Source organism: Gallinula chloropus, assembly GCF_964237585.1.
Source record: "Gallinula chloropus genome assembly, chromosome: 5".
Classification (NCBI taxonomy): Eukaryota; Metazoa; Chordata; class Aves; order Gruiformes; family Rallidae; genus Gallinula; species Gallinula chloropus.
In genome coordinates this window covers 61,325,849-61,350,775 of record NC_140090.1, presented here as the reverse complement: position 1 = coordinate 61,350,775, position 24,927 = coordinate 61,325,849, and positions in this window count along the sequence as shown.

Sequence of the window (24,927 nt, the reverse complement as noted above, 5' to 3'; positions counted from 1 at the left end):
GCTGTTTCCCTTCCCATTGTCTTTGCAACAAATTTGGGAAAATATCACTCACCTCAAATACATTTTCCCAATCTCTGTATGATTTCAGATTAATTATTAACAGCTGTTACCAGAGATGGAGCCGGCTGTCAGCATTTGGGTGAGGGGTAAAAATTACAACAGATCCCTTTATTTAAGCAGACGTCGATTTTCAGAGCGCTGCTGGGAATGACTGGAAGGGCTGCGGAGTGCCCGAGCATCCCCTCTTGCTCCACTGTGCTGCTCCGGCGGGGAGCTCGGCTGAGGCGGCCAGCGAACGGGCCCCGATGGGAGTTTGTTCTCCGACTGGCTCTGGGAATGAGGCAGCCCGAGAGGCTGAAGTGGCGTGAGACAGCCAGTCACAGCAGGATCCGAAGAGCAGGAAAATAAAGCAGGTACCAGTGATGCACACGTGTCCCCTGAAAACTTTGTGCTGTTGGACTCCTACGATCTGTACCTAGTGTTTCCAGTTTAAACTGCCTATCACAAATTTTGCTTCTGTCCCTGATCTATTCACCAAGATTTCACCCTCTCTACTCAGTCCTGTGAAGTTTCAAAATGTGTGAATAATTTAAATTATTTTTGCCTCATTTCCGCTGTCGGATATGATTCTCATCTGCCTGCCTTGTTTGCCTGATTTGTGAAGGTTTGGGGTTTCTTAGGAGTTGCCTCTGGTTTTACAAAGGGAATTTTTTTTTTTTTTTATCATGATAAATTTTGTTATTTTACTGCCAGCCTTCTCCACAATGCCCTGATTTGGTGAATCCCTTCTGCAGTTATTCCTCTTTAGGTGTATGTTTAAATCTTCTCAGAAGAAATGGTCTCAATCACAGAATTAAAATTAAATATTTTCCTAAATTCAGAGCAAAACCTTTAGGAAATATCCTGTCTTGCCCTGCTTCTAATTGGGACTACATTTGCAACCTTTAATTTCTTTCAGGATGCTGGGAGAAGAAAGACCATAAATACATTTAGAGAGAACTGTCTTTTGCTTCCATTTCTTTACACTTTGCAACGGAAGCTGCTTTTTGCTTTTAAGAAAGGAACACCTCCTTTTCCCTAGTGTTAACAACTTTAAGTGTTCAAAAATCAAAGAGCAAGCCCTCAAACCAGCAAGATTATAAAAATAACATAGCTGGGATTCTTGAACTGGCTTTCTGTTTTAAGGGGGTGCGTGTGTGACATTTTCAAGCCATTCTTTGCATTGTCCAAGGTTAGAAAGTTACTTTTTAATTGAAGGCTGAATTCCTGATCCTAATACGTGCCCTTTTTTTTTTCCTGTGCTCCAGTCTTCCCCAGTGTTTGCATATTATTTTAGCTGGAAGGATCATTTCTGCCTGCGACACTGCTCTCCCAAGGCAATGTCGTTGGGTTAGGAGCAGACAACCTGGCACTGAAGCTCACCAAGTCAGTGTGAATGTACAAGCGGAGCCTGGTTTGACCATGCCGACTCTTCAGAAATCATGGGCTTGATCCCCATTCACCTATTCACCTTTCACATTTGCAAAACTGGCTTAAAAATCACCATGTTAAAAAAAAAAAAAAGGAATTAGCAAGTGGCTTCTTTTCTGATGCCATTGTGTTGTGGAACAGCAGGCCAGCTTTCAAGGTTTTTGCTGCATCCACAACAAATAGTTATTTCTTAAGAAAAAGGATTAAAAAAGTCTGCTCAGAGCTTTGCATATAATCCTATGACTCCAGGACCCAAGGCTTTGAGTAATATCAAAATCGAAATAAATTCTCCCTGTGAGAATCATAAGAATCTGCCAAATTAGTTCACAGGGGTAAACAAACAGCCAAATATTAGTATTCCACACTAAGAGCTAAATCCTATAAGTGGGGCCAGGGTTGCACATGGATTATCCTTTTATAGTTCAGGCGTGGATTTACCAAGGGGATTATAGGCCTTCCCCTCCCCACCCTCCCTTCCTCCCCTCCACCCCTGGCACTGCCCAGTGCTGCACACTCCCACCACACCGCACAGTTCCTCCTTCCCTTCCCTGGGCGAGGGGATACGTCTGCCCCATCATTCCTCCACCCCAAACACACAGGAGCAAGGGAAAATGGTCACCCCCGCGTTCAAGATGACAAAAGCAGGACTGGGAATGATGTAGAGGTCGCTCAGTTTCAGGTCCTGAATAGGTGCAGCATCCCTGGGGGATGGGGGATTAGCCCCCAGATGTCCCAACCTCCTTTCTTCCTGCCACTACTTTGCATTACCCGACGCCGCTTCCTGATCAGGGATAACGACAATTTGAGCTGACACCCTGCTTCAGCTTTCCTTCGCTACTGGTCTGGCACTGCAGTCCTGATGGGTTGTCACTCTTAATATCCTGCACACTTCCACTGAGTCCCTCGGAGCATTGGAAGGCTTTGATTGTACCCAGGGTACTTTGCATGATGCCGAGGTGCCACATACTTACAGATTTGATGGACTTGTTCCTTCCACAACTCTTTTCCTACTGTATGCACACACACACACACACACACACACACACATACACACATGTGCCTGCACAATCTCTCTCTCTCTCACATGCACAAGTACACATATTTTATAATCAAAGTAAGCACAGCTATTTTTAGCTGGATTTTTGTTGCTCTTTTCAGGCAGAAACAATTCTGCAACATCACTTGCTTGCTCTGATCCTTTTATGTGTATATTTTTATAGTTTATTACTATTATATAAAAAAGCCCAGTGCTTTACAAGACACAAAACACAGATAATCTCAGTTGTGAAGACTGCACAACCTAAGCAAAACAGACAACATAGACAGGGCTCCCTGAGAAGCCCAGAGGAATGAAGATTAGTCTTGTTTCATTTTTATAAATATATTCCTAACACTATTGGACAAGAAATAGACATTTTTTCTTCTTTTCACCCCTCCATCCTCCCATTTAATAATACTTCCCTCTCATTCGCATAATACAATTATGATGCAACGTGAAATAAAGGTTGGTTTAAGCTGCTGGCCCCAATTCAGCAGCCCTGAATCCCATGCTCGCTCCTGAGTGCTCACGTGCTTCAGATTTCTCTGGATTGGTGTCTTCGATCATGCAGTCTATTGACAGCTGCCCTTTCACTTACAAATGAAACCATCCCTAAATCAATAAGAAAAAAACCCTTATTCTCAACTGTTTAATGCCATGGCTGTGGGTTGCTGTAAGGTTTGTGAACAAGCTGATATCTACAGAGAAAGCAGTAAGAAAAAGAACACCTTCCCTACAAAAGGGGCTTGTGTTCTGTGTTTACAGACAAATCACCTTCTGGGGCTTTTGTTGGTTGGCTCTAGAAATTTTCTGGGTGGATTGACAGGCAAGGGCTATTGTCTGGTGTGTTTCTGCCTGATGCAGAGCCCCATCACTTTAAACAAACACTTGCAGCTTGACCATAGTTTTCAGCAAGGCACATTTTGGAAAGAAACTGCTTTTGGATAATGAGCATTTCTCAAATCACTGTACAATTTTATTTTTTTTTTAACAAAATTTCTTGCCTCCTCCTTCCATACTCAAACTTGCCTCCCATCTTAATAGTTTTAAGGATTTGAGAGTTGTAAGGGCAATGGAATTCTGTCATACAGAGGAACGTGGTTCTGTACGTGGTCCTGTACAAAGGCAGTGGATCAGGAGTTAAATTTGATGCCCAACCCAGTCAAGTGCAGATCCCTCTGAGTAGAACTGTCTGCCTGCGGGACTCATCTGGCACTCAGCTGAGATTTAATGACATTTGTTTGCTATGTGACCTAGGTGCAGGTCACTGGATGAGTGGTATGGCTCAGATTCCTAGCTGGAAGATAGAGATGCCTTGTGGAGTTCGGAAAGTTGATGTGTGCAGAAGAAAAGCAACTAGCAGTTGAGATGCTTTGTGGATGTTTCTCATCTCAGCATACTTGCTTGCTTAGACTCCACACACTGGGAAAATTTGGCTTCATCCACATCAATTCACATATGCAGGTGTTCCCCAAACCCTCGTTCACGTGACTCGTGATTCCCAAGGAAAGCCTTAATGCCAGTGCCCCGGCCATGACTTGCAGAGCCACTGGCTTGCCCATGCCTTGCGCAGTCGCTTGTCTCATGGCAGACCTGGGATGAACTATTTCTGCTGGTGGTTTCCCTGGTGGAGTGGGATGATGTGTGAGAAGCCCTTTCAAGCCAAAGTTTGTGTTTTGTCTCATGACTCTCTCCCAGCACAGCACAAGGAGGATCTCTGTTGGTCAGCATTTCAGTGCATGTGAATTGTCCCCTTTGTCCATCTTCAGCACTTGATTGCTACTGAAACAACCAGCACATCAGCAACACAAGGTCCCCTCCCTCCTCCATCCTGAGCAGCAGTGGGTCACATTGCTGGCATGCCATGGCCATGATTCAAACCCTACTGATGACCCACATTTGCTCATTTGCTTCTGCACCCAAGTTGTGTGTCCTGTAACAGACCAGCCACTTTGACAGGAGTGACTTTGATAGGACACTGCCCTAGTGAGTTAGATCTCAGACACTGTTGGTTTGATGCTGAAGTCCAAACTTTGTCTCCAGAAGAGAGCTTACCTGGCTGCCTGTTGTTTTTGCCCCTGCACAGTTTCATTACCAGCACATTCTTCTTCTGAAACTGATACATCAGTTTTAATTAGTTAGGTTTTCTTTTTCTATCCAGAGGAGCCTCCTGCCTTCAAAGACCAACTTTCAAACATTAACTCTTCTAAATGTTTCCCCCCACATTTGAAGCCCTCCCCATCCTGCCTTGTAAATTATCTTCAGTCCTTTACTTTTAGAAGACAGGTACTTACTGTGATAAATTCAAGTTAGTGTCTCCTTAAGTGTATGTATGTATGTGTGTATCTCTGTGTGTAAAGGAGCAACATAAAGTTGTATCAAGCCATAAATTACTACTCCAGCATCATAAATTGCCAAGAGAAAGCTCCATTTTTGTACTTTTCTTTCAACTAAATGAGATAATTAATGTAAGAGGAAAAAAAAAAAAAAAAGGAGGAGACCTTCCCAGACCTTCCCCCTCCCTGGAGCCCTTTGCCTTGATGTCTGGCTATGAAATTTCAAGGTTGCAGTGGGGTGGAGATCTTAGTTCTGGGGCAGGGGGAAACAGCAAAGGAGGCCAGAGATCTGGGACGGTGGGGGTCATGGGGATGGACGAGTGTTTTCTCTTTGCCAGGGCCGTGGGAGGGGCTCTAATGCGGTCTGTGACCCTATTTAATAAAATGCCTAGGAAAGCAAGGGGCCAGGAGGGGGGGCGAGAGGGAGACACAGTGGCTGGGGCTGGCAGGAGACTGTCATGAGATGAAAGTGGCCCTTCGTCCATCCCTTTCCTCCCTCTCCGCTGTCAGCACTTTTTAATGTCAAACAGTGTGAGCGGTCGGTGGGGTGAGTTTCTGTCTCCACATACGGATTCTTTTTCACTTTCCCCAGACCTGCAGCCGGGTGAATTCACTGCTTGGGAGCGACTGGAGAGCGGTGCGGGTGGCCCTGCAGGCATCCTTTTCACCCAGACCTTGAGAGGAGCTTTTTTTCAGGGCTTTCTCTGAGGCAAAAGCTCGTGAGGGAATGTCTCCTTCCTGCTGTGCCACCCTCAAGTCCTAGACCACCCTGGGTCTAAAGCTGGTATTACACAAGCTGCCACTGAGACCAGCGTGGGCATCACACCCTTAATACTGGCCACCTGATAATGCAATCCCTGTGCTGAAATTTAGGGAACTTCAGTGTCTCTGTGGTCCCTGTCACCAGTCTGTGGTGAGAACTGGGTCATCCATCAAGCAGTGCCTCAGTTTTCCTGCCTTTAAAATGGTGGTAATCATGATTACTTCATTTGTGATGAACTTTAAGATGTAAAAAAATGCAAGGTAATAAACTGTTGCTTTTATAATTTGTGGTATTCTGTAGGTGCCATATAGCCCAAAAATGCCCTTTAGTGAGGTGGCTGGCCATGCTGGGACTGTGGTCACAGGGGTAGACGACCCCGGAACAGCAAGTGGTGGTAAGTGTTACCATGGGGTCATTGCACACGTGGCATCAAGTTCTGCACATCCTTGCTTGGCACAGGTATGCTGCAGCAGCTGTGTAAAGCTGCAGCGTGCTCTGAGCAAGCACTCACATGTGGCTCTAACTTGCATGTGCAGGTAGCATCAGGTTCTGCTGTGGGGTTCTCCTCTGTGCAGCATCATGTACCCCTCGTGCTCTATGTGAACTACCTTAGGGGGGTGCTGGGCCTGTCTGTGGTGAATGTGCTGGCTGGTGGCAGTCACTCTCAGCCAAAAGGTTGCAGTTTTGATATCACCATTCCCTATAAAAGCAGCATCAGGCGTCTCAGTTTACTATGCTCAGATGAGCATAGCCATGTACCCCTCAGCACAAGAGCCAGCACCACTGCAGTGTGTCAATGGTGCATGCAGGCAGCTTTAGGATTACTCCAGAAGACAAGGAGATCCAGGTTAGGGGCTCAAATGTATTTTCTGATGCAGACTTCCTACAAGAACTTAAGACCTAGATCAGCCCTGGTCCCTCTCCTTTTCCCAGTCCTGGCCCAGAGGGCATAGAACCAGACTATCACAGAAGTGTTGAGAGACTAAATACTTCCTGCACTGGGAGATGCTACAGATGAGCATCTATACAGTACCATAAACAGTAACAGGGGTTCCATGTGGTTAGGATGGGTTGGCAGAGCATGGAAACTCGCAGGAGGTATGCTGGCACTGTTGTTTCCCACACAGCCTGTATGGCCTCACCTGGTAAAACTGTGTGCTGAGCCACAGTGAGGGACTCAGTGTGGGCTCGTTTTTAATTGCCCCATGGTATTTCAGAAAGCCCAGAGGGGCTCAGCCCTCATAAGTGAAGACAATCTCAGCAGTAGAGCTGGGCCACAAGACTCCCAAGAAAAGTGCGATTTCTGCAGCTTAGATGATGGGAGCTATCTGATTAAACTGGGGTGAGCTGATGGCTTATGGTCATGAGCCTGAGCTGTACTGCCTTCTGCAGTTGCAGGTGAGGATACATTTTGACACTGATGAAACTGAAAACGTCACCTTTTTCTAAGTTTAAACTCAGGCAACCCAGCCCAAGCAATTGCATTGTCTGTCATTTGTCCTCTTCCTCACCACAATAAAGTTTAATCTACCTGTCAATGTCAACCATACTTGACACAAGGACAGAGCCCACCAAACTATTCTGTGCCTACAAAATGTGTCAGAATTAATGATGGGGTAAAGAAGAGAGGTTCACATTAGTGCAAATGATGGACTACTCTGCTTATCTCCTCTGCGGCCAGCCAACAGTTCCATGCCCTGTGGCCAAACAGCAGGTGGCTTGGAGCCAGTGACAGCACACTGAGGGTCCTTCTGGGCTAATGGGAGGCACTGGAGGAGAGGTTGTCTGTCCACTGTGGTTATTGCAGTGGTGATGGAGGGAGGGCTAAGGAATCAGGCCACAAAGCCATCGGAAACCAGGTTTTACTAGTCCTGCTGATCTTAGGACTTGCTTTGTCTTCCCTTTTGTAGGTCTATGAAAAATCCTGCATCTCCTCTCTGGCCTAGCCATGGGGTTTGCTTCAGTAATGCTGCAAATCCTTTTCTATCTGCAAAGGTGCAGCTGGAAGGAAGGAGACAGGAGGGAGGGGAAGGGTCTGAGCTGGGTACCTGTTTATCCCTGGTGTGGGGAGCCCGTGGGGAAAGGCACACCTGCACATACCAGAGATGGTTTAGGATGGTCAGAGATCCATGTGTATGTGTGCCTGGGTGGGAGCATTGCCTGGTGTGGGGCATGGGCCAAGGGGATGCTGCTTGTTTCTGGGGGGGGTGTGATGTGCGTGGGGCGGGGGAGCCGGGCTGCCTCTCTGCAGCCGCTGGGCACACGCTGTGCTGTTTCACAGCAGTGTGTGTTTGGTGAGGAGCTTTGGCTGTCTTAAGCACCTTTGGAATACATTGGGCACAGCTCATTGAATCCTTTAACAATCCGGCTCCTGTCTTCTCTCCCCTCTCTTCCCCACAGCCAGCGCCTTTTTTCAAGGCAGAGCGATGGCAGCAGGCTCCCTCCTGCCCGTACCCCACGCTCCTGTGGTCTCTGTCCCCCATCCCTCCCGCCCAGGGTTGTCCCCCCTCACTGCCCCATTCCACAGACCCACCTCCGAAATGAGGATTTTGTTGCCGGTGAAAGGTTCCTTATTGGTGAGGATTTTCCAGAACTCAGCAATTCCCAGGCCCTACCCCTGCACGGAGAGAGCTGGTTAATGGGCCATTAACCAGAGGAAGGGGAACTCTCCAGTGGCTGCAAGCAACAATAACAACAAAACAACCCCAAAACAACAAAGCATACCCAAGAAAAATGCTCCGAACATCAGGAGGAGTTTCAGGGAGAGGACAAAACAAACAAACAAAAAGAGACAAATCCAGAGAGTTGTGATTGTTAAACCCTGGTTAAAAACCAAAGCCTTGGTAAAGTAATCGCCTTCTCTCCTGAAGAGGAGAGGGGGCTAGATTTGATTCACACAGCTGTAAACCCCCGCCCTTTCCAGCCCTGTCCCAAATCGCTCACTCCTGGAGAGGGAATGCAGCAGGAGGACAGTGAGGAATGGTGTGCTGGGACTCTAGTATCTGTGCTCAGGGTATTGGCCTGGCCCTGGGAAGGGTAAGAGGGTGTGGGAGAAGGAGTGGACACAGGTTTAGGAAGGTGGGTAGTGCGGGAGAGGATCCACTTTGGGGAATGCACGGGTAAGTTAGGGCTTGGGTGGTGTGCTGCTAGGTGGGCAGGGGTGCTGAGTGTGTGCAGACAGCAGCTATCCAGGAAAGTAATGAAGTGCAGGGGGTTGAAAATGAGGCAGTGTAGGAGCAGGCATGGTGCTTGCAGTAGCCACAATGTCCCTGAGCTAGACAGTGTCAATGGCTTGTAAATCTTTAATGGCCTACCCAGTTAGTTGAGCTGTGCACCCAATACAGTAAAGCTCTTTGGGTGGGGAATGAGCACCCACTTGGGAATTAGACCTGTGTTGCTGTGCCGAGGCACTTGTCTCAACTAGTGGGTACTGGGGAGAAGCTCTTTTGCAGTATGCTTGTACAGTGCCTTGCACAGGAGAGCCCCACAGTGTCTGCAACCTCCCAGCACTGCTGCAACACAAACAATGCAAATCACTCTTTCCAGAAATGCATCCACAGTTTCGCTGTTCTCATTGCAAATTCACTTGCTTTGCTCTCTAGCTAAATACTTTGCACCTGGAAACATGCACTTGAATGCCATTTTGGTGGTGCCTGCTGGTTGGAAATCAATATTAATTTACTTGTGCGTGTAAATACAGAAACGTATTTATAAGTTTCAGATCAGTTGCAAACACATGCAAATTCTGTACATAAATTCTCACTCATTTATGTAATCTGTTCAGTAATATCATTAAAGAGAGCACATCTACTGCCTGACTAGAGTTACATTTGCAATGCGCTGAGATCGGCTGTGACTATTCACTTACCACACTCCCTTGCCCATGCAGCTCCCAGCAGCGGGTGATGCTCTGGCTCCAGGTATCTTCTGCTGTTTTCTTGTGATGCACTAGTACTTTCCTTGAAACTGTTTAGTTTGGGGTTTTGGGGTGGCTTTTTTTTTTGGGTTTTTTTTTTTGTTGTTGTTGTTGTTTGTTTGGGTTTATTTTGTCTTTAGAGCACAAGTAGGTTTGGTTCAGGGTTTTGGTTTGTGGCACAGAGAGGGATGTGGATGTCCTTTCTTTTGGACTAAACACCTGCTGCAAAGTCACCTGAAATTGCAAATGCACTGGACTTGATCACATAGTTGGTGTCCTCCAGTCTTGTGTCCCTCCAGCTACAGATCACAAGAAGAGTAGGAAATATTTACAATTCCACAAAAAAGAAACATGGTCAAGCAAGACATCATTAAAACACGCTCTTAACAAGACGTGGTGTGTGTATTTCTCTGAGTTGTCATTTGAGAACTGCCCACTAAATTACTGCTCAGAGAAGTAACTCTGAGCGAAAGGAAAAATCATCTGGTTAAACATATTGTGTGTCAGTGCTGAGAAAATCATTAACATATATATGCTATAGAGAAGAGAATTCACCAGCTAAAGTCTATCAATAAAGATATACCACATTTTTATGATTCTGGAATTAAAGAGACCTGATAGAAAAATACCAAACTCATTTTATTTAAAAATATGGTCTTGTCAAAGCTATTTCCCTTCCAGGATAAATTAAATTCAGCTGTATCAATATTACTGATTTTAAATTGTCATTTTAAAGCTCAATGCATTATTATTTGTAATTATTTAATAATTCCAGCAGATGTGAATTGGTCAACCCCCTGATTTCTTCACAAGCCATTTTGACTATTGAAAATACTGTGAAAACAATCCTGAAAAAAAGGCACTGAATTTTATATTTACAACAAAACATTCCTCAGTGTTCCTACTGTTCATACCAAAATGTAAAGCCCGGCATTAAAAGCTGTAAAATGAAGCACACGGGAATGAAGAATCTTCCTGGTATGTACCTAAGAGAAAAAAAGTGTCTACTATGTTGCAGTATTTGATAGGTAATATTTGGCTATAGTAGGTGACAGTTTTACCCCAGGGCAGAATTAAGGCTGAATTTTTACTTTTGGCATTTTTATTTCCTGTTGCATAGGAGCCTGCATTGCACAAACATGAATTTTTGCATTAGTTTCCTAAACTGAAAACAAAGCAAAGATGAACAGGAACAAATAAAACTCAAGAGAAGGTGTGTGCTGATGGTGGTTGACTGGAAAAAAAAAAAAATGGAGACTAACAGCTTCAAGCAGCTTGTAATAGGTTCAGATACTCAAGCATGTATGTATGTTAAAATATTCTGGGTGATTACTTAGCCCAAGGAGGGGTACCAACCCACCCTGCTTAAAAAAAGCTGGAGTTTTCTCTGCTTGCCATGGTAGCTTCAAGATTGAGTTCACAATAATGTGTCTCTATATAGGGCATATTGGTATTAAAATAACTGTCTTGCAGGTATGTTTTATTGTGCAGTGGATACATGAGATCTCTGTTGCGTATATGCTGGCTCAGTTTTTTTGAGCTGAGGACATGAATCGTCCTCCAAACTGCCATTACTTTTGATGAGAATGGGGTGGCTATTTGACTTGGATGTCTCTCAGCCGACAGGAGTAGATCACACTGGAAAATATTGGAGCGGAAGCACACACACACCACAGGCAGGTTTTACGTGCTGTCCCATGGCTTTGGTCTTGAGGCAGAGTGAAACTAGCCCTTGGTGGGACATTGGAGAGGTGTGGGGCAATCTGTTTGCCCTCACGTCACCTGGAGGCTGCACAGCTCCTGCACGTAGAAGGGCTGTGTGCCGGTTACACTCCATACGCACGTGCTTGTTAGTGGGTAATCTGATGGTGCACATTTGCTGTGGCTTGTGCAACTGAATGACTGCGCACAGGGGGGCTGGGTATTAATTACACGCTTGAGAGACGTGTGTCTGTGTGTGTAGCTGTGGTCCCGGGGAAGACCCTGAGTTTCTTGCGTACTCCCTGTGCTTGTGCAGCTGGGGCGTAGAGCCACAACCCGCTACCCGCACCCCTGCTGGGTTTCGCAGACCTCGCCAGGCGTGGGGTGGTGGTGCGGTGTGTGCAGGCAGGGTAGGTTTGCTGCCCACTGGGTGGGTTTTATAGACTCTGCGTGTGCCTTCCTGAGCACAGCTCTGAGACTACAGCCAGCCGCTGAACTCCAGTGGTAACAAACAGCCCCATTAATGCAGTGTCACAGATTTCATTAGGGCGTCAGTCCCAACCAACATGGCCATAAATCAGTGAGATGGTACAAGGGCTTGCAGGCCCTGGTTTCAAGGGCCACATAGCCAGAGACTCATAACGCTCAAGAGGAAATGATCATGAATATTATTTAAAAAATCAGAAATGTATATTAGAAAATCTCTGAGCTTATCAGATGGAGTGAGGTTGGGTAATAGCTGTTATTTATACTGCTTGTGCAGAGTGATAAAGTGGTGCTTTATGACCTGTGGTTTATCACTTAGAATAAGAGTCATGTGACTCCATTAAGGTTCCTTCTGTAGAAATGAAAAAGGGTAAATTAATGTGTTTTTTTTATTGTTAAATATTTGCACTCTCCTAAACCCAGTTTTTATTTTCTCTACTTAAGAAGTAGCGTATAAGCACAAATAAGTTTAAGTTTTGATTGATGGAGAGGTGGGGTGAAAACTCCCTTTATGTCAAAGGCTCTCTGGAGTGAGCCAGCCTCCCACCCGCTAATGTCTATCAGCGGGGCTGGGTTCAGAGAGGAGGGAAAGGCAACACAGTCAGCATGGTTACACCCCAAAAGCCGCTCCCCTCGGCCTCTCTGACCCATCATCTGCTGGAGAAACATGCCGTAGTCCTGCTGCCGCCTCACACCTCGTTTCAGCTCTGGGAAGGGAGAGGGGGTATGTGAAGACCAGGGGTGGAAGCAACCTTGGGCAGTAAGTAACAAGAAGGAAAAGCTGCTAGCTGAGATGAGACACTCCCAGGAAAGCACAGGCTCTGCCTGAGCAAAGAGAAACTGGATTCCTCAATGATGTCTTGAAGTGAGAACTAGAAACTGAGAGACATCCCTGTAGGTCCTGCCATGGCAATGAGCTCCATGGAGTGCTATGGACAATCTGCCTGGACAATGCAGTTGCTGGAACCTGAATGGGAATGCAAAATCACAGCAAGAGGCTATATACTATTGCTGTGGGCATATGCCGCACAAGACCTGTGAACTGCAGCTGCTGGGAAGGCAGTGGGCACGGACAGGGCTGGTGGGCAATGACCAGGTGCCCTGGGGCATGAGAAAGCACAGGAAGACCAGCAGACTCCTGGGCTGTCACAGGAGTCGCACACAGACTTTCCTTAGGGCTTCTGTTTTAGTCTGAGATGTTCACAGATGGGGTTTCAGGAGGGAAGCAATTCAAGAGGAAAACACGGTAACAGGCAAATGCAGCCAAGGGCTTTGCTGAGTGATCGTGATCGACACAATCCTCTGTCATCTCTGCTGATTCCCATGTTCCCAGCTCTGCACCAGCTACATGGTGCTTCAGGGCAACTGAAGGGTCTTTCAGCTTCCTACAGGCCTCCTTTACCAAGGTGGTGAGTGTGCGTCAGCAGAGAGGTGGATGAAGAGTTAGGTTATTAACAGCATCATTACAGCCCCATCTTTACAAGATCAGAGCACACTGGGTAGCTAATTATGGGACTCTGCAGTAAAAAATAAAATGCCCCAGAGTGGCAGGAGCCTGATGCTTGGATTCATCCCTTTGTGACTTGGTTTTCCTACTTGCAAAGTGGGGTTTGCCATGTCCACCTTCATCAGAACATATCTGGCAAAGATAATTCTAAAAATACCTGTGGAGATAAAAAGAACTACAAGTTTGCTAACATTTTGGATAAAATTTTCTCTCTCAAAATCTAAATCTTTCTGTTTTGAAGAAAAAAAAGGATTTTTGACTTCTTGCATCTGGAGAAAGAAATTTTCAATAAGCTAAAAAAAAAAAACCCAACAGATGGAAACGTGTAAAAACTGTCAGCACATTTTTGCCATCTCTCTTCCCTTAAATTTTGAAAGAGTGACTTTGAATACTTGGTGGTTGTTTTAAAACTCAAGCATTTCAGAGCACCTGCGGGTAAGAAGCTGCCTGGAAGGGTGAGAGGGGTGGTAGATCAAGTGTGATGGGCATACAGAGTAATCTCTGACATTCCCAGGAAGCGTGCTGAAGTGGGGTTTTGATTTGGTGGCCTTCAGAAAGCCCCTTCATCCCTCCTCTGTACATATCTGTAAGTTCAGATATTTACCCTCCACACTGTGTGCTTGGTTTGTCTCTGTGCAGTGTTTGTATGCTGGCAGGAACTACAATCCCCAGTGGCAGTCTGGTGCCCACAGCACTGGAGGAGCACAAAATAAAGAGGTTGTCTTACCTTGGCAGGGCCAGTGCAGAAGCCACTTCAACAAAACAAAAGAAGGTAAGGGGAAAACAGGGAGCTTGGGAAAAGGAAACAACAGGCATATCAGAAATACAAATAGGAAGTTAACCAGGTTGGTTTGTTGTTTTTTTTTCCCCTCTCTCTTGTTGGTTGTTTCATCTCTAATGGTAAAGCCTGAAGCTGGCAGTCAAGTCTGTAGCCTTAAGGACAGTTGCTGTAGCTCTTCCTCAGACCCAGTTACAACTTGGGTTCCTGCCATGTTAAGAACAGAGTATCTTAGTGTCACAGAACAGTTCTGGTTGGAAGACACCCTGGGAGGTATCTTGCCCAGCATCTGTCCCAGGCAGGGTCAACCCCCAAATCTCACACACGTAAGAAGTCACTCTTCTCTCCCAGAGCAGGAGCAGTCTAAGCAGGCAGAAGGGGCTTCAAGGGCTCACACAAAATGAATGGCATAACAGGCAGGAGAGTGGGGTCTCCATCTTTTTCTGGTCAGTAGATGCCAGCTCCCCAGAAGACTCTGCATTCAAACTCTCTGCCCTGCAGCCAGATGTGCCCCTCGAGCTGTTCAGTCTGTTTTGTTGTGCATTCTGCCCAGCCATGGGGGTGGCTTTTCTCTCCAGGTAAGGGTCTGAGCATGGCTGGTGGCTTTGAAGTGACCTGGTCTGAGGCAGAATTCAGCCTGATGTCTAGCTCTCTCAGCATATTGTCTGCATGTTCCTCATAGTCATTTCCCATCATGGCTATGTGCTAATTGTCTCTAGGGGAAGTGAGGAGAAGGCTTATTAATCTGTGTACTCAAGAAAGGTTGTAAATCACCGTGTGTTTCCAGCGATAAAATTGGCTAAATAAATTAAAACAAGCACTAATGACCCAAACAGAGCTCTGATGTAGTGGGAGTGGGCTGGGGCATAGAGCTGTGTTTGGGTACAGGGTACACCTCAATCATATACTTTCTTTCTTCTGACAGCATCTTTGGATATCTCCAGCCATAGCCCTTTCACCCCACCCAGTGCCCCAGTTCATCACCAGTATTACATGCTGTTTTCTCCCCTCTAGTGCAGAGGTGTTCTTAGATTTTTAGGTAAGTTTTTCTATTTCCTTTGCTTTTCAGTCCAGCAGAGCTTGGAGTTAAATAATCCTTGTTCTCTGGCACTTCTCAACAAATCCAGTGAACTCTTCTTTAATGCAGGTATGCTAAACAGCATTGAAGCCAGCTGAGATGTATACCCATTATCAACAGCACAGCTGTCCTTTTGGATATTCATGTAGAAAGTCTGTTCAGAAAGATTTCACACAGTAAATAAAAAGGCAGGTTTGCAAACAGCCTGTCTAGTGATGAACAGTCGGGGTGGAAAAGTCACCCCATAGTTCTGTCTTCCAACAATGTCTTTCATCTGGGAGGCCCATGAAATCCTTCACTGACTATTCATTAAGTGCCACTGAAATGCCTGATCTAGCTCTCTAGAGAAGATGGTGGTACCAGACAGTTCTACGTTTTCTATACAGTAAGTGTCCTTACAAGAAACCTTCTGAGAATATCCTCCAACATTTTCTAGGATGATTAAATACTACTCTGTTTTGGCTCACCATCCAGTTTCAGCCTCTTGATATGAAGCAGAAACAATTCATTTTATACCCACCAATGTTAAGAGCTGCTTCTCAAACCAGCAGCAGTCTGATGCTCCTTAGGATAGCTCGTTTACTTGTGGATGTACCTTGCTGCCTTTCTTGAAGGCCATGTCTTCCAAAAAAGATCATAAGGAAAGGAATTTCCTTAGCATGATCTTTACAGAGGCTGCACTGAATCAGTGTATCCCTCAGTCCCTGTAAGATCACCAACTTTCTCCTTTTTTCCCCTGAAGATGTGGGTCTCTGGGCTTTCCCTTGCCAGCTCCTGCTGCAGACGGCCACCACTGTTGGGATGTGCCCAAATGTCAACAGCAGAACTGCACAAAGGGGAGGAAGGTGAGGTGCTGCCATGTCAAGTCAGGGTTATGAGCAGAAGCTCCTGATCCACAGTGCTCTCTCCAGGCTCCCAGATTGTCTGTTATCAGGATCAGGGCAAGCAAAATCCTCCTCTTCTTTCCTCCGGGGTGGATTTGGTGCTTCTAGACATCACAGATGTAGAGTCAAGACACTAGATCCAAGGGTGGCAGTGCTTGTGCTTCCTTGTCTGCCTGGCCAGAAACACAGATTTCTCCAGGAGCTGAGTCCAGCAGCATAACTAGGCATCAATTCAAACTGCCTGCATGGTGCACATGGAACCACGGGTGCCTCTGTTTACCACACAGGAGGAGGAGAGCACCAGCTGGACTTGCTCAGCACCTCAAAAATAACGTAATTTCTCTACTATCAGTTGCCTAACTCCTGTACACCCAAACTCTCTGGTTGGTATTTGTATCTTAGAAATATAAGAACTGCTAGAAAAGTGTTTTCAAAGTGATCGAAACAATCAATTATGTCTTTCTTTCATTTGTGCTTTCTGTGAAAAGCATATAAATGGATGCCACCAACCCAGACAAGCCTAGAATTCTGAAAATCTTTTTATTCCACTTGCTATTGCCACTGCACCAACCCAGAGCAGATACCAGCTCAGACTCTTGGGTTTCATTAGAGCTTCTTTCTGTGTTTCCATATATAGCAAATCAGCTCACAATTTGTTCTGGAAAACACAAAACCTTTTGTAAATAATTGTCCCCCTTGGAACTTTTCCCCATATCCTTTAGTCAAAATACTTTCTCTTTTCATTCACTGTATTTAATGTTTTAATTTTTGGCTACTTGTAATTTTTGCTCCTTTTCCTTATTCCACCCATTTTCAAAATCAGTAGTGCTGAAGGATGGTAAAGAGAAACAGTTGACATTATCTCCTTTAAAAAAATAAAAATAAAAAAAAATGTTGTCCATTCAGAAAGCCAGGAAAGAAAATCAGCAAGGAGAGCTTTGAGCTTTCTGCTTTGCTCAGAAAATTGTCGATTCTTTTTGCACCAAATGCTGGGCATGATTCTTCTCCGGCAGAGTGCAGCCAAGAATTACAAAGCGAGTCAACAGACAGTGGAACTGAGTTCATCTGAAAAGTAGCCAGAAAAAGCCTCAGGCTGTGTTCGAGGTGTCCATTTTTAGAAGGAAATTTGCTTAGGCAGAGGAATACCAGCATATTCAGGGTGAGTGACTCTGTGTGTGTGCGTGTGTGTTTTGGATCTCAGCACAAGGAAGGGGTGTCTTGCCACCCCCAGGGGTCGGGAATAGTGCATGCATGGGGAGGACCTATTATATTATTTTTCTTCCACCTTAATGAACTCCTCTCATGTCCACCTCTGATCAGTGGAGTATGACAGAGGGTGATTGAAGGCCAGTCTCCCAGGAAATGAAGTTTGTTCACACAGCCCAAGTATGCTGGCCCTACTGCTGCCTGCCTCTGATTTATAGGACCGAAAATTCCTTCCTCTGGTAACAATAACGCTCTTAAACTCCAGACCCCTCTCCCTCACAGAACCTCCAGACAGGGCAGCCTGAGCCCAAGAGAGACGGGAGGCACCCAGCAAATATATCCATCAACACAACTCGGGTTTCAAAGGAATACAAGACCCCACAGGGTTAGGCTCACAAAGGCAGGGAGCGGAGGAGTCCAGTGAGCACCCTGCAGCACCTCCTGGGAAGGGGCAACAGCAGGAGTGACTATGCCCCGGAGAGGGGCAGGAGCCACAGCATCTCCTGTGAGCCAGATGGTGTTTTCTGGACCCTCTGGCTGATGCCAAGTTCTGGGGCTGGGGATGAGTATGCTCTGAGGTCTGCTAATGTCAGAGGATTCTTCCTGCAATGGCTCCTCTGGGAGAGGGCTGCTGGCTGTGGAGCAGCCCCAATGCTTTCTGTGTTGTGCTTGGTTTTGAGAGCACGTTTCCTGCGAGCTCAGTGTGTTTTGTGGCACTTGCAGGCAGCAGCAGATGGATGTGACTGCTGGTTCTGCAACACCATGGCTCCCACGTGGCACTGGGTTCATGCTGAGAGAAGCCATCAAGGGAAAGTGCCACACCTCCCCACTACATCTCAGGAAACTTCATGTCCAGAACATGGTGGGACCCTGAGGTGTAGTATACAACCATGTCCAAGGGAGCAAGACATGCCAGCACGGCGCTGGGGGGTTTGTCCATGCTGTCTAGTAGGACTGGTTGGTGGTACACATTGCAGACAGGCACTGCCTGAGAGACCGAACCACTTCCCATCCAGGGAGCCTGCAGTTAATTAATCAGTAGGGATGATCAGTGGGCACATTGTCTCCCTGCCTTTTTTTAATTTAGTATCATAGACATGGGCTATACAGTGTGGCTATCAGGGCAGCCTCTGAGCTGGTAAGACCTGTACACATGCACACATGCACAATTTTTGGAACTGGGGTCCCACGTTCAAGCTTAATACTACTGTCAAGAGTTTTGGGTCAAGGGGAGAAAAAGAGCTTGAGCCCTTTTGCAACAGGACAGTTGTGGTTGCCAAATTGCACTCAAGTCCTGGCAAGAAACAAGTTCATTCTGTAACTTTTTTTTTTTATCATTTACTTATTAACTGCTCACTCTGGCTCTCACCTGAAGCTGCTGACCTGTTCCTCCTAGACAGGGCAATTAGCAGGGAGACAATGATCTGCAGAGGGCAAGGAGCAGCCTGTGCTGAGGTGGGGGTGGAGTTGGGGAAGGGCTGCGTGAGGCCGAGGGTCACAGAGAAAAGAGCTATTTATGACCCGAAGAGGGAGGTTTCAGTAAAAGGCCATCTAGCTTGACTTGACTTCCTCTTGACCTATCCTTTTTGGGAGATACTGGTGTACTTCCCTGCCCCCATGTACTTCCAGTGTCCCCAGTGGCTGGGTACAGGGATAGACCCACTGAAGGTTGCAGCGGGCAGAGGAGAATGTGGTCATCCATGTGCCAGCTCCATTAAATCTGTGAGGTGGTACTTTAAGCAGGAAGGAAGAGATCATACCCAGGTCTTGTCATTTTCTACACTACTAGCCCCAGTAACTGCTTCTGGACAGAGAGCCAGGAAAGCTCTTCACTCTGCCTGTTGGAAAAGCAGTTTCACATCCCTGTCTTTGCTGTGGTTATTTCAACAGAAGGTTTGGGACAGTAACTCTGCATTCATGCTGGTAGCTAGCACAGAGGGCTCTGATCTCTATCTCACAGCCTCCTGTGCTAACCACAGTGCAAGTAATTGCTTGACAAAGACAGAGAGCAAGTCTGGCTTATAAGCATGTATCTGACCTCCACACCTGGGCCAGCCTTGTGATGTCCCACTACAACACCTTTTTGGAACATACCCCTTGCACGTTATGAGTATTTGTGTCCTTCGGACCACCTTCCCTTCATTGCTGGAACCTGCTGAGACTGGTTGCAGCCATGGCGGGCTTCCCAGGCTGACACCTTGGCAAGAAATAAGCTTCACAGTGTAAATAAGTGACTGTGTAAGAAGAATCCTTCTAAATACCTGCCTGCAGAGGGAAGGGTTAAAGGCATGATATTAAGTTAGATAACCATGTTAAATTGCATATAAAAATGAACTTGCTAATTCTTAATATACTTTTTGATGAAAAATTGACCTTTTTTATAATTAACAGCATTTTTATGGAGCAATCCTGTGAGATGCCAAATGTTTTGGCCCTGATCTAGCTAGATATTTAACCACGCTCTTCATTTCTTAAGCTGCTCATGTGCTTAAATATTTTGCTGGATCAAGGCCAGAGCTCTCAGCATTCTGCGTGGTGTCAGTGGACCAGGTTTGTGTTTGCAGCAGTGCTGCTGAAGTCAGCCTATAATGATATCAACCATCACACAGAAAGCATTTTCTGTTAATGTACTATTCAACAAAAAACTTGAACAGATTTCCTTGGGATTTGCCTCTTAGATGTAGCCATAGTATTTGTGAAACAAGGTGCTTGTCAGTAAAAGGTAGTGGTAGCTAATAGAAAATTATGTTGTTCAAAAAATTCCAAGATTGTCATCTAAGACCTGACTTTAAAAGTGATGACCCACATGGAAAGAAATGGAGCGCATGGCCACTCCATCCAGTCAAAGCTGACCAAGGTAGTTTGAATCATTCAGAGAAATGATTTAGAAAATAATTTCAAACAACAGATGGGGAGGAATTATCAGCTGATGGCAGACAACCGGTGAGCAAAGAAAGAGACCAAGTTCTTGAGCAAAGTAGTTCTCTACAGATGGCTGGGTTCACTAAGAAGGGATGAAAAATGAACCTGACCAGTAAGAAAACGTGGACTAGCCGAGTTTCATTTGTCCTACTGAAGGGAGTACAAAGAACAAGAAAGAAACAGCATTAGGTGGGAAAAGGTGAGTCTGATTTCTAATCTTGTGTGTTGTAATTATGGTGTTAAATGTGCAAGTGCAGAGTGAATGGATGAGATGGCATAACTAGAAGGAATTTGTGGAAGAGAGCTGAGCAGAAACAGGCTCTGTCAAAGCCAAAAAGGATGCATGCCAACGTTGTTTCTCTTGGCATAGGTCAAAAAGCAGACTGTGTGACAAGAGAGAAATTGGAGAAGACTGAGATAATGCCCAATTAGATCATGTAGTTCACCTCCCTGGGGCCCATGACAGACTGGTAAGGAATTTTTCTGCTGGGGAGGGAAAAAGAAGTTATCAGAAATTAAAAAAACCTTTTTTCTCCCCCCCTCCCCCCCCAAACTCAAAACAAAACCCCATTGAAAATTGTCATTTCCAACTTAATATGTGCACTCCCCACTGACTATCTTACAAGAAAAAAATTCAGATACCAGATGTGAAAATGCTCAGCAAGTCAATGCTCCAATTTCCTGCTACAACAAAATTGTGGGAGCACCTAATTGTACTTTTTGTTATCACTGAAATCCTTGAAAGGTCGTGTGTAATCCTGAGCTCCATTGCATCAGAGCATCACAGGTGTGTTGTTAGAGATGTTCCTGATCATGCATTGCCAGAGCTGAGCCCAACTCACTGGTGCCTGGGTTAGCCCAAGCCACAGAAATGAGTTGCTTCATGCTTGTGGCACCTTTTTGTACATGTTATGACTGCCAGGAACTCTTGCAGCTCCAGAGGGACACTGAGCACCTCTGTAGTTGCTTTCAAGTGACTTGTGAGTCTACCTCAATTGTGAGAAGACTCTGGGGAATTATTGTTTTCCTGGACCCAGGAGTGGTGACCAGGTTACCTCTTAGAGCCTGACTGGCTGAGCTAAATTTGGCAAGAATGCTTCTGTATGTAGATGATAGGAAGGATGGGAGCAGCATCTCAGCATGTGCCAAATTTAGTCTATGGGTAGGCTGTAGTGTCAGTTGGTATCAGGGCCAAGAACAAAACTGTGATTCCCCAAGCCCTATGCTACCTATTGTACCACATCTGCTCAGGCTCTTCTGGCACCAAAATATTCCCTGTAGCCTTTCTCATCAGTGCAATCTTCGAAAGCTTTAAATAGCTTAGATCCCTCGTGGGTTTTGCTGCCTGGAAGTTTCTCCTTTCATTTTATTCTTCTTCATTTTTTCCTCCTCCTCTTTAGTGAGAGGTCCCTGCTGTTAACCTACCATCTTACCTAACCTTGGTTTTGTTACTACCCTCCACCTCAACTTCCCAGGCTTGTCTCCACCTTTAGCAATGTTTTTAACACCCCTGGGACTGAAATTCTGCTCTGTGATGTGCTGGTGGGAATGTAAATCCAGTTTACCAGACAGTGACAATCAGAATTATGATTTTGGAAAATGCTGACTGTGAAGTATTTTTCTCAGCATTAACATATTTCCTTATTGTCCTGTGTAATAGGGCGAGTTGAAGACAGGGAGGGATTGGCTTGTGCATTCGCGGGTCTCCCCTCAGAAGAGGAGCAGTACTGCTTTTCATTGCACTCTCTCCATGGGCTAATGAGTTACTGGCACCAGTAGAAGCAAGACTGCTGGATTTGAACCTGAGCTGGCCAGGCTTTAGATAGGATGTGCAACTAGAAGGAAAATAGAAGGAAAATGCTGGGGTTTGTGACTGCATCCTCTGTGACTGCATCTGTGACAGAAGGAAGCAGAAGAGAGAGGAGCAAAATCACCCCAAGGGAGGCAGCATTGCCTGTTTGTTAGGAGGTGGTTTCAGCTGACTGATCTCTGTCTCATCCCTCCAGCTAAGTGTTGAGGTGAGCTCCCTGGGAGTGGGAATGACCACCCCTTGGGATGGAGACCCCAGTCCCTCCCGCACGTGTGGGACCAGAGGGCTGGATGGCAGCGGAGGCTGCTCTGACATTTCCTCTCCCAGTGAGGAGGGTCCCTGTCCTTGCGAGGCTGTCGAAGGCCAGCTCAGCCCTGCGTGACCAACTACAACTGCTGCTCCTGTGTCCTTTCCCCCCGGGTGCTGCGTTCATTAGCTGTGAGGCCTTAGTTTTATGGGAACCCTCCCACCCAGCTTCCTCCTGGCTTAATGACAGGCCCATTAAAGAGAAGCCAATAAAGCCACAGTGCAAGAACAGCACGAGGGCCGGCTGCCTGCCCATCTTCTTCACACGCAAGCCAGGTCTGGGGGCAGGAGGATGCAGACACCCTCGAGTTACACAGAGGTGACTCCTGAGAGTGGGGAGACCCTGCGGGTTTTGGGGCCAGCTTTCATGCTCTGCTTTGGGGCTCTCTTGCATAAACTTTTCCCACTGTGGGACTGGTGGTTTTTTGTGGTTTTGTGGGGTTTTTTCCATCTCTGAGGAGGGAGGAACAAGGTCTTTTAATGAGGGGAGGATTAACAGGCCATAAGACTCAGGCCTGAAAGAGCCGGCGGTCTGTGGGGCCGCTCAGCAGGACGCAGGGTAATTGGATTGGATCCCGAAGAGCACCTTGAATCGGTTCTGAGGCGGCCAGGAGGGTTGCTCTGGAGGGGGCCAGGGGCCAGGGAGGAGGGGAGCGTGTGGCTCTTTAGAGAAGCCAGAGCCAAGATGGGGGATCAGCCGGCTCATTAAGGGATTAGAGTGTTTGTTCTTCTCAAGACTTTTGTTGCTAAAACACTTTGCACAGCATTTTCTGGAGCCTGGGGAGCTTAAAGTGCTTGTCAGAGCTCTGCTCTTGTCCCCGCACAAGAGCAGAGACACTCTTTCCTCTGTCCTTCCTGCCGATGCCAACATCAGCAATTGCTAGCAATAGCTCTGTTCTCCCAGCCCAGCATCTCTGGTCATGGCCCTTCTGTCTCCTGTGTGTTTTGAGGTAAAGGGGAAGAATGACAAATAGGATGAAGCATAAGAAGCACATAAGGAGAGTGAGGGACACACTAACTTGGGGTTTTTCCTTATTATTTGTTCCAAGGAATATTAAGGACTTTGCTGTTCTGTGGTGTTCTCTGTAACCTTTTACCTTCTGTGCTTCTTCTCCAGCACTTTCAGTACCAAGTTTGGGACACAAACCACCCTAATTTGTGTATTTGGCTTTCATATGAATGTTGTGGCTAGAAATTATTGGATAGACTAGTTTGTCTACCAGCATCATCCGAAATGGGCTGGCTGTTGAGATGCAGATCCAGAAGAGGCTGGACAGGGAATGAATGGTGTAGTGAGACCATGCCCGAGAGCAAAGCTAGCCAAGAAGCTTGGTTCCCCTCTGGACCGTGGGGTGAAGCAAAAAGCTCTGAAGTGCAAATCAAGAAGCACTTAGCAGTGTGGGCTATTAGGAAAAGGTGTCAATGGCATATGTGGATAAAGCTCTGTTATCATCAATCCATCCAGGGTGGAAATCTGGAGACAGTGGTAGAGCAAAGGCCAGGGGAGGTAGTAGAGGGGCTATGTAGTGCTGGGGATTATCCCATTTTAATGGCACTCCTTCCCTCCCATTGCTATGGGATTGGTGAGTGAGCACTGACCATTTCCCACATGGGTAGCACACTTGTGGCACAAGGGTACTGCCATGGGAGCTCTCCTTCCTGTCTGTGGGGTGGGTACACTGGTGTGACCGAAGAGGGAAGGACCCTTGGCGGCTGCGCCCACTGGGTTTGGGGGTGCACCCCTGCATCCTGACGGTGGTGTTGTGGCTGGTGAACACAGAGTTCGCACTCAGCACCTCAGCCCTGAGCTGGGCAGCTGTGCACTAACTCAACACCTTTCTGTGCAGAGCAGAAGCTGACCCCCTTTCTCGTAAGGCTATAGGCACAGGTGATAGCTTTGGGGTGAATTTGGCCTCCACTTTTAGAGAAACCCAGGGGGTGGACAAGGAGGACTTAGTATGTTTTGTGGAGCAGAAAATGGGAGTACAGCAGGACCTCTCCAGCTCCCAGTGTAAGTTGCACTCCCACCTCCTGTCTCTGCCTAGCAGGAGTTTCAGCTGGGAAACATGTAGATGGGGAGTGGGGGAGAAGAAGGGGACAGACAGGCAAGCAGAGGGGTGGGAGGGGTGTGGGGGGAAAGGGTTACAGAGAAAATAAATGAGACTCCCCTGAAATTAATTGTTTGAAGGGAGTGCCCCACTCAGCTGTGAATTCTGAAATGATTATTGGATTTGCAGGCAGACGAGGAACAGAACGGGTCGGGTGCACGATTAATATCTTATTGATAGCGGATTAAGAGAGCGAGATCAAATCTTTAACTGAGTGGAGATGCAGTTTATCAATTTGTCACAAAAAATGTAGCAATCAGAAGTGGAGAACATCAGGGGCGGCTTGTGGATCGATCCGTGTCAGTGCCTCACAGTGTGATTCTGCAAGGAGGCCAGTTTCCCCCCAGGTGCCCAGAGAACTGGAGATCAGCTTGGTGCTGGCCATGCTGAGAAGGGCCTAGGGTCAGCCAGACCTCTGGGTGCAGGGGCACCACCAGGAGAGCTGCAGGCAGGTGATGTCATGCTCCCGTGGATGCAGCACAGCAGTATTCTGGTGTGGGGCACAAAGCAAAGCTTGCATGCCTGGGGATCACTGGCTTCCCAAGGTGGTGGCAGTAGATGTGAAGGCTCAGCCCTTAGTATAACAGGAGGCAGGCATGCAACTAGCCAGAACTTCC